Below are 9,816 nucleotides of genomic sequence, written 5' to 3'. Positions count from 1 at the left end.
AGGATGTCACCCCACCCTCCTCAGATGCCCTGGTGGGCTGACTGTGGCCCGGGGCCTTCAGTTTGACTTTTTCATGGTCTCTCAAACTGTGTTTTTTTTTCCAACATGTAAATTATTCAGACAATTTCACAGACAATCGAAACAAACACAAGTCAAAATTGACAGCACGTGTGAAAACAAACAGATTACTCTGAGGTATGGAAAGTGATTCTAACAGGCCGGACCATCTGACCATCGGCCTTTCACTTAGACCCATCCTGCTGCATATGAGCAGGTAACCAGAGCTGCGTGTTGTTATTGACTCTGGACCTGTGCCGTGACATGTCAGGAAGGAGGAAGCAGCCAGAGGCTAAGGTTAGAGAGAAGTCAGGAAATAGAGAAGCTCCCAGGAACGAAGAACCAGACACTGGTACTGGGAACGTTCCTGTGTCCGCAGCCTGGAGGGACCAGATGGGCTCATGTCATTTCACTAGAGCTGACCAGTCTGGGCCTGTGTGTGAATCTGCAGATTCTTCACTCCATTTATTCTATTCCTACAGCTTAATCCTTTGCAGGGTAATGGTGGTTGTGGTGGTGGTGGAGGGAGGGGGCGGGGTCAAACCCAGCAGTCAACAGGTGAGGGCAGGGTTACAGCAGTGAAGTTTTAACTGAAGACACGAAGTGTAACCGTTTTTAAATTATATTTCGTCGTTAATGGGGGGACCACTGCATCAACAGCACCTCTGATCTATCATTTTAAGACAAGATATACATAAATATATTGATACAAACATCATAGTTATATTCTATAATACATATGAAAATATATTACAGAGAGTCCTATGGAAACTTACATACTGTACATAAGTATCTATATCACTTACAAGTGCAGGCACTAGTAAGTGACATAAAAACATCTGAAAGGTCTGCCTCACACCTGGGAGCCATAATAAAGGGCAAAAAGTTCACAAAAAAACTGACTGTAGTACAATCCAATGTATGGCGTACAACTGGCAAATGTAAACAAAGCCGTCTTCTGTGTATAGTGCTGCGTGACGACGTATTCTTCTGCTCCACTCAACAACTAGTTCCTGTGCAAAATTTGTTTAAACGTCATATATCGGAATGATGGAAAAATACTTTCTTAATAAATTAATGGGAGATGCTGGTGTAACCATGAAACGACGTAGGTCGAGGACGTCATAAACCGAGGACCTGCATATCTTAAAAACTTGATGTATGGCCTAGGCCTGTACCAGTGTCTATAACAGTGTTTCCCAAACGTTTTTCCTGGAGACCTTTATTTTAAAAGTCACAAACCTTTGTGACCCAAGTCAATAGATATTATTTATAAACCCCTGGGAAACATGATGTGAGACGACCCAAAATAAATCTCTAGTGACCCACCTGAGGGTTGCGACCCAGTCTTTGGGAAACAATGGCCTATCACACGTTAAGCTGCTTCTTGGAGAAGCATCCAAGAGTGTTGACTGTGTTCCTGTCTAACTCTCATCTAAAAACCACTTTGTATGAAATACCTTTGCTTAAATTACATCTTTTGTTATTTTTGCCCCTCTGTCGTCTTTAGACCCTCTCCGGATATTTCCCCCACCTATTAGGTTTTTTTTCTTCATTTAATCATCTTTACCTCGACTCGACAGAAATGGAAGAATCAGAAGCGAAGTCGGGAAATTACAGGTCAAGAAATGTCATGGAGATAATAACATCACACGGCAGGCAGATGGCCACTGCTGGACTTTATGAACAGGCTGCAGCAGTGATTCCACTCCTGTGGTCCAGCCACAACCTGTTATTTGAAACACGACCTCATGGTGTCACCGTATCGTTATTACTCCATTATGGTCACACAAACACACTGGTGCTCGGAACACATATTCTTCATGATGATTAAACAATACAACAGTGTTGAAGAAATCACTGTAGTTTTCTTTTTACCTGTGAATGGTTTGGGATAAAAGCTTGTCTGACTTTTTGTACAATTACCCAGAATCCTGCTGTGATGTTAAAATAAATAAAAAGTCTGACACATGTAACGGCAGCGGCAGCTAAACACCGTGAACGTAGAAAAGTTGTCCAGAGGAGCTGAATTAGAGAAGAGCGAAGAACATTGTTTTCAATATCCAAAGAAAATGTTGCCATTGATCCCAGATGTTATTTTTCGCCATGTTTCCCAATATTGAAGTAATTACAGAAACATTCCAGCAGGAGTAAAATCAGAACCAGGGCCGCCTGTCATTTTCCTTGTTATTATTTCTCCATAAGTTAGCCGCCGGCCGACAATACCACCTCTATGATGCTTTCCATTTCCATTTCAATCACGCTGCTGAGGAGACGGGCGGCGGCTTGATATCACAAGGCTCTCATTGATGTACACGCTCCTCAGCTCTGGGACGCACACACAATCAGAAACACACACACACATATTGAGGAGTGTTTCCACAGCGATGGCTTAAAGCCAGATTCATAGCTTATTGAGGATTTTTAAATGTGCAGATACAGGACAGACACACACACTCCGTCACTTCAGCCTCTCTGCACTGACATTATCATTCCTGGCCCCACTTGACTCAGATTCAGGTGAGGCCGGAGGAAAGTGAAACCTCATGGCGAGCTGCTGACACAGTCAGAGTCCAAGAACAGCCAAAGTGGCTCTTTAGATTCTACTGCCCCCTGTGGAAGGCGCAGAGGCTAGAAGGAGGGATGTGGTGTAACTGAGAGACAATCTCTAAAACACTGCAGTATAACATCAGCCTCATCGTGAATGAATTAAAGGATATACAGCAGGGCATCGCTTTACCACATCTTTGACCTATAGCATTTCGTGGTTATACATAAAGAAAGTCTTGTCCCATCATTCCAATGATTGCTGAACACAGTTTTTATGGGAACTAGTTAGTTACAATCGCCAGTTGTAGGCCATACATTAGATCGTGCTAAGCTTTCTTCTGGTTTTTTTTGTTTTTTTAGGAATGTTTTGCCCTTGGCTTCCGGGTGTATGTCAGACTCTTCTGATGTTTTCATGTCCTAGATTATGATGTTACCACTGTGCTAGCGTAGGGGAGTGACACAGGTACTTACGTCCAACTTACAGTGAAAATCAAGTCACATTGCACCGTAGGATCGGATGTAAGTGTTGGCCCCTCGGCTCACATGCTCCTAGTAGTAATATATACATATATTTACATTCACATCATGTCACACCTGGGAATATGAAAACAATAAAATAAGTGAGACATCTCCGATGCACTTCTGCTGTTTGTCAAACAACAGAGAGTTGGTTCAAATCTAACAAGTATAACTACAGACAGTTGTGTTGTTAAAACGTCAAGCAAAGGCCTTGAAAAAGCACCAGACAATGTGATGCCCACAAATATTTATATAACGCTGGTGATTTGAGGAAAAAGCCCAGAGTCGGTATCTGACACCATCGGAGTGATGACGCTAATACAAACTGACAGAAGAACCTCTCTGCACAGCAGGAACGTGTTTGTTTAAATATACACTTTGTATGGTTTGGCCACTAGGGATGCTGTGGAGCAGATTCTCACGTTGCAGTTTCGCAATATTCTGCTGATCCACTGGTATTAGGAACACACCACAATGTGAATCCAAGCCTCAAGGACACGCGGTGGGAGGGTTGGTTTGTTTGTGGTTTTGATTGTAAGTGTTTTAGTGAAGCCCTGGAAAAAAGTCTCGATCTACTGTGTGGACTAGGCACGTTTTAACCACTGAAGGACTGAAGGAAAGAGTTTTTTTTTTTTTTTTTTTTTTTAGCAACAACAGTTTATGCAGTTGCTTTTCCTTGTTGTTGTGTCAATGTAGTAGGTGTTTCTGCCAGTGTAAAATCAGACTTTCTCACAGAGACTGCCACATTTCTATGCATTTACACTATGTCTACATTGGAAAGACATTTTTCTGAGGGTTTGCAAAAAATAGTACTTCAGCATGTTCCATCGTGTTTTATGTTTTTGACGTAATTTCATTTTTTTTAAAGTAATGGCTAATTTTACGTTTATATTTTGGCTTTTTTTCCTGAGTTTTAGCTGGTTAGCCACAATGTTTATCTGTCTCCTGGATAAATTCTTTATGCTAGGTTTCTGGCTAATGTTGAGATATTAGATATTAGATTTAGCAAACAGTTTAGGAACTTCTCCCTTTGTAACATTTTTAGCTAATATGAGGTTAGCTTAATTATAGAAAAGTGAACAAACCTTTTCAGTGGAATCCTTTGGCTAGTTTTTGTTTAACTTTTTCATATTTCCCGGCTATATTTGACTTATCCGTTAGCTGAAGCTGGTTCTTTAGCTGACCGCACATTGTCTTTGACTAACTTTTACAGGGCAGTGTTGTTGTGTTGCTACTGTTGAGCTGCAGAGTATTTCCCCTGTCAAAATGATTTACTTTATCATTGAACTTTCTCAGTCAGTTGGCTTACAGTCAATTCTTTCTTTCCTTAATTCTAGCTAGCATGTGGCTAACATTGTAGCTAGCTCCAAATTTTGGGCTTTTTATTAATGTTTGTAATATAACAGTAATTGAAATGTTTTTGCTCTATTTAAACTCTGTCCTTGACAAAACTAATTTGATATTCACTTATTTTTAACAATATTTTCTTAAATATGTTTTCCTAATGCTAAAAAATGCATGTTGGCTGACATTTAGCTTTTAAGTATATTTTTGGCTCATGCTTAGATTTACTGTAATGGTTTTAGTCATCACTTGGCAAACGTAACACACTTGCTCCTTGACTTACTTTCACTTATTTTCTTTTAATATTTATTTGACTAACTTTTACAGTGTGTAGTCTGTGGTCCTCTTGTGTATAATATATCCCCACAGTCCGTGCCCCCTGGATACTGGACTCTTTAAACTTTAGATTTACAGAAACACAAAGGCCATAAAAGTAGCATGAAAAACCACTGGAGCGCCACTGGGATGAAGGTCTGACTGAGTGATGGCCACGGTATTTGAGCCAGAGTGAGTCACACTGGGTGACCACTAAATCAAAGGCCTGTTTGAACAGCTGCATTCCTTCACACTCCTTCATCCTCTCTGTCTTGCTGTGCAGTAAAAAACAATTCTGCTGTTTCGCCGCTGATCCAAGTCTCCACACCCTGCCCTCCCTTTTCCCTTCCCCTCCTCAGCTCCTGTTCTGCAGTGATGGAGATGAGACTTAATGGAAAAAGAATGGATAAGTGAGTCCAGTCATCCTTTCTCTGTGGACAGGTATCTATTAAAAACTCCAGCAAAAAAATAAATAAATAAAAAGAGACATGGAAACTTCACAGCGGCGATTGCGGCTGATTTATGGGCCTTGTAAAAACCCTGTGAGTCATTACGTTGCCTTCATTTCTTTTCCTCACATGCAGCTGTACGGCTCCAGAGTGATTTATCGATCGGTAATTAGTTTTCACTGACAGGCAGGATCGTTGTAGTTGTACAGTGAGACAACTGCAGCACTGAATCATTGCTCCTCATCCACCATTAATTCCAACTTTCACTAAACTTTTCTTGGTTCTGTGGCCAAGGGAAAAAAAAACAGTACCAGGAAATATTGAGAGGTGAGACAATATTGAGGAAATTCTTTACAAATGGAAGGACATTTACAAGAAGAAAGTAATAAACGATAACTTTTGAGATGGTTTGAGAGGGATATGCTAGAGATTTGGTCTTTATTTACCCGATTGTGGAGAAGGGAAAAAGTGAGTTTTTATCTTTTTTGTTTTTACTCAGATTCAGTCTAAGACAATGTGCAGAGGCGTCACAGGGACCTGAACAGAACCGGCAAGTACCTTTACAGCCATCTTTACACTTTTACAATCTTATGGGTATACAATATATACTAGTAAAACGGGCCTTCATTAAAAAGTGATATTGTGTTATTTTTTTCACAGGGGCCAGAGAGTGAAGTAGCGATGATGGCAAGAAGGTCGCTGGTTCAATCCCCAGCAGTAACTGATGGAACTTAGCAGCATCTGCAAGTTTGAATCATTTCTACCTCATTTACATCGTCTATTTCATGCTCCAACCACTGCAATGTGGCACATTAGTCAGATCATAATGTGTACTATGCAAAATTATCACGTCACTCAATTGGTCTGTATCATTTACTAACAACAATTAATTTGTCATAAATTATATTTTGAAAATGTATTGTGGTTTGAATTGGATATTATAGTGGGCCCGATCTGGCCCATGGGCCATCAGTTTATGATCACTGATTAAGAAGATGAATGAAAGACAGAGCAATTAATTTCTATTCCACTAGATGGCAGCGGTTGGCTATAAAACCCAAAGAAATGAGAGAAACTCAGAGCTGTTTATTTGTGGGTTTTTCTTCTATTCCTGTGAGTATTTCAGAATTGTGTTCAACTAAACAGGCCCAGGTCTCACACTGAGTAAGTCAGTTGTAAGTCAATTGAAATGAGAGTGCCGTTTTGCTAAAACTGTTTCATTTAATTATTTCTTAGACGATGTCAGTTCGTCAACAGAGACAGCGCTCTGACGCCAAAGGACAAGACCTGATCCCAGGTAGGTGTTAAGACTATAAACCTTTGAAAGAACAGAAGATGTTGTCCTAAATATGTAATTTAATGTTATTTGTTACATGTTCTTATAAATCTACTGCTGTCAACAGAGGAAGGGCCATTGAGGCAGACACTTAGAGTGCCATCTACTGGAGGGGGCAATGCTATAATCCCCCAAAAAAGAACAATTACAGTAACTCCATACCCTTGACAGCTATATATAAAAAAAATCTTTCTCTTGCGCTGTTGGCAAAACAAAATGCAAAATAGAAAAAAAACATTATTTACTGTATATAAATATTTATCATTTAAACCAATTTTAGACTAAGTCCTCACTGCACTTTTGGATTCCATATTTATACTATATGTATTTTAAATTTTAAATTGTTGCCTAATACTGTTTGGGCTGAGAGGAGAGGGTGTGCTGGAGGATGTGGGGGACACCAAACCATAATCTGGCCCAGGACACTAGGCTAACTGGAGCTGATTCAGGCAGTGACATCAACTGGATTATTACTGTGTGTTAAATGGATTGTTATTAGAAGAATATTTGCTGAAATACCTTTTGTAAAAAACAAAATAAGTACATTTGATTGAATATAGTTTTCCCTATTGTAGGCTGAGCTCAGACGTTACACAAGTTGACCTTTTAGGAGCAGGTCAGAGCATGTCAATGTCTTTAAATGTTCAAAATGCCATTTCTAATCCTGTGCAACATGAACTAGTTTTTTTTTTAAGGAGACACTGTTAGTGAATGTTAGTCATCTACCTCTGTGTCCCTCAGTCACAGGTACATGGTAATGCTGTTTGGACTCATTAAGAAGAATTGGGTTTTGCTCTTTTTTCAAACAATATTATTGGCTAGTGTATAAAATCAAGATTTTTATTCGACTACTGATTTAGTACTAAGTATTGATAGCTTCTTATATTATCCTTCATTTTCATAACAACAAAGGCATATTTAATGCATATAATGTTTCAACACCAATGGAAAAAATATTTTGTTATAATATTTTTCAGAGTTCCACATTTTTTCCAGCAAGTTAATGTTCAAGTTGATAGGGAATGATAATGAATGCCATCAAACTATATATATAATAAACACTAATATAATGGACTATAATGGTTGTGGTTATTGCACTCATAAATGTGTGTACTGTGTGTACTCAGTATTTTCTTCTGACGGTGTTTTTCGGCTTCTTTGTACTGTTTCCTCTGTGGTAAATGAGAACATGAGGCATTCAGATCTCGCACCTCTGGTATGTGTGTGTGTGTGTGTGTGTGTGCCCACACACACTTGCCGTCAGGACACAGTCAAATTCCCGTAAACCCTTTTATACCATGAACACCATTCTTGCTTTGATGCTGTGACTAACAACACCGTCACACGACCGCTTCCATCGCAGCCTCTTTCCTTCTGTCCCGTGTGTCGTTCTCCATTAATGTCACGTGTGTGTTTGAAACGCACAACTGCGGCTGTTTACAAGAAGCAAAAAATGAAATGTGTGGAGGATATCACTGACTCCTATTATGTGGTTTGGGTCCCCCGCAGGTGGTCAGCGGAGCTGAGATAATCTGGACGCTGTGTGTCAGGAAGTGAGATTAGAACAGATGGAATTACAGTAAGAAGCAGAAAAAACACCCCAACACAATTCAGGGAAATGATCTCATGTGAGCAGAAATGTCCTTGAAAAACATTCTGCTGAAATGATTGACCTCTTTTATAGACATAAAAAAAATCCCTTTAATGTTTTCTGACTCCTCACCTCAACAGTGAACTCAACTGTTTACCCAGATTATACAGATGAACACATTCTGAAGAGGTTCAGCTAAGTGTAGTTTACAGACACAATAGAACGTTTAAAGTTTTAGTTGTGGGAGATCAGCAGTCTTCCTTCTGCAGGAAGCTCATCCTGATCCAGGATTTGATAGTTAAAGACTGGACAGGATTCTTTCAGGTGCCGCTCTGAAGGAATGGGAGTGTGTATGTGTAATCCCAGTCTTGTCTGGTTATAGAACATAGTTTAAAAAAAACAAACAAAACATATACATTCAGTTATTCTCTGTGTCTGTTTGAAAAATATTTTCTGCAAATGGACATCACTTTGTTACGTCAGTGTATCAGCCTCAGGTTAGATGAAAGTGTCAGGCTAATAGTTAAAGGTGACACAAAAGATCAGGCAAATGTACAGTCAACACGTAACACAAGTAATCTAGAAATATTTTAAATATCAACAAAAGTTGGGGAAGATAATAATAAAAAGATGTGTGTAAACAAAACTTTCTGTAAAGCTGAAGGTGTTAGCTGCAAAATAGCAATTGGTTAGCTTCAAAAAGACTCGGATTTGGAAGGAAGGGAAGTGAACTCCTTGTCATTGTGACACAGCACACCACTGCAACAACCAAATGTGAGCTCTGCTTTAACCCATCACCAAAGTGAACAGTGGGCAGCTTTAAGGGGGAGCAGTGTGTGGGGACGGTGCCATGATCAGAGCACCTCAGTGGTAACTTGGCAGCTGGTGGACTTGAACCTGAAACCTTCCAGACCCAAGCCCGCTTCCTTAACCACTAAGTCACCACTGCCCATGCTAAATGTTAGCAAAGATTTAGCAAAAAATCTTGAGCAGGATATCGTCACCATTTAAGTAATATTTGATGATGGTAAAAAACAAACTGCTTTTGTCAAGGTGTGACTCTATCAGTACTGTAGTTTGGATTAAATTTGTACTTTGTCCAGAATATGTAATTTTAATAACGTTCAACAGCAGCATAGCTGCTCCTTTAAGCTAATTGAATTCACTGCACAATACATTTAAGAAATACACACTTCACACTTCACTAACACAGACATTTCCTTCATAACTTCCCCCAGATTCCCCCACTGTGGGACAAATATTGATAAAATGTAATTAAAAGGTCCTTTGCCTTGCTGCCTCCTCAGGGCTTCGCCCCTCAGTTTGGGATCCACCGCAGCAGAGAGTGGAGGCCTGTAATCAGCAGGTGTTTGTGAAGGAGTGACCCACAGGTCACCTTCTCCTCCCCACAGCAGCCTCTTTGTATCACTTCAAGATGTCCATGCTTTAACTGAGAAGTTTGATTAGCTCCAACGTCAAGAGTGAAGAGAGTGAGTGAGTGAGGAGTTTTTCTTGTACAGGTTTCAGCAGCTGTCAGTCAAAGGCAGAATCATATTAGTCACGGGAGTTCTGCTGTTATGTAGGTGCAGCTGTACACGTTGCAAAATAAATAAAAGGAGCTTAGCTAAAAGTTAACCATGTTAGCCTAAAACTAG

This window comes from Cynoglossus semilaevis, chromosome 14 (assembly GCF_000523025.1).
Source record: "Cynoglossus semilaevis isolate Cse_v1.0 chromosome 14, Cse_v1.0, whole genome shotgun sequence".
NCBI lineage: Eukaryota > Metazoa > Chordata > Actinopteri > Pleuronectiformes > Cynoglossidae > Cynoglossus > Cynoglossus semilaevis.
Note: the sequence above shows the minus strand (reverse complement) of the source record.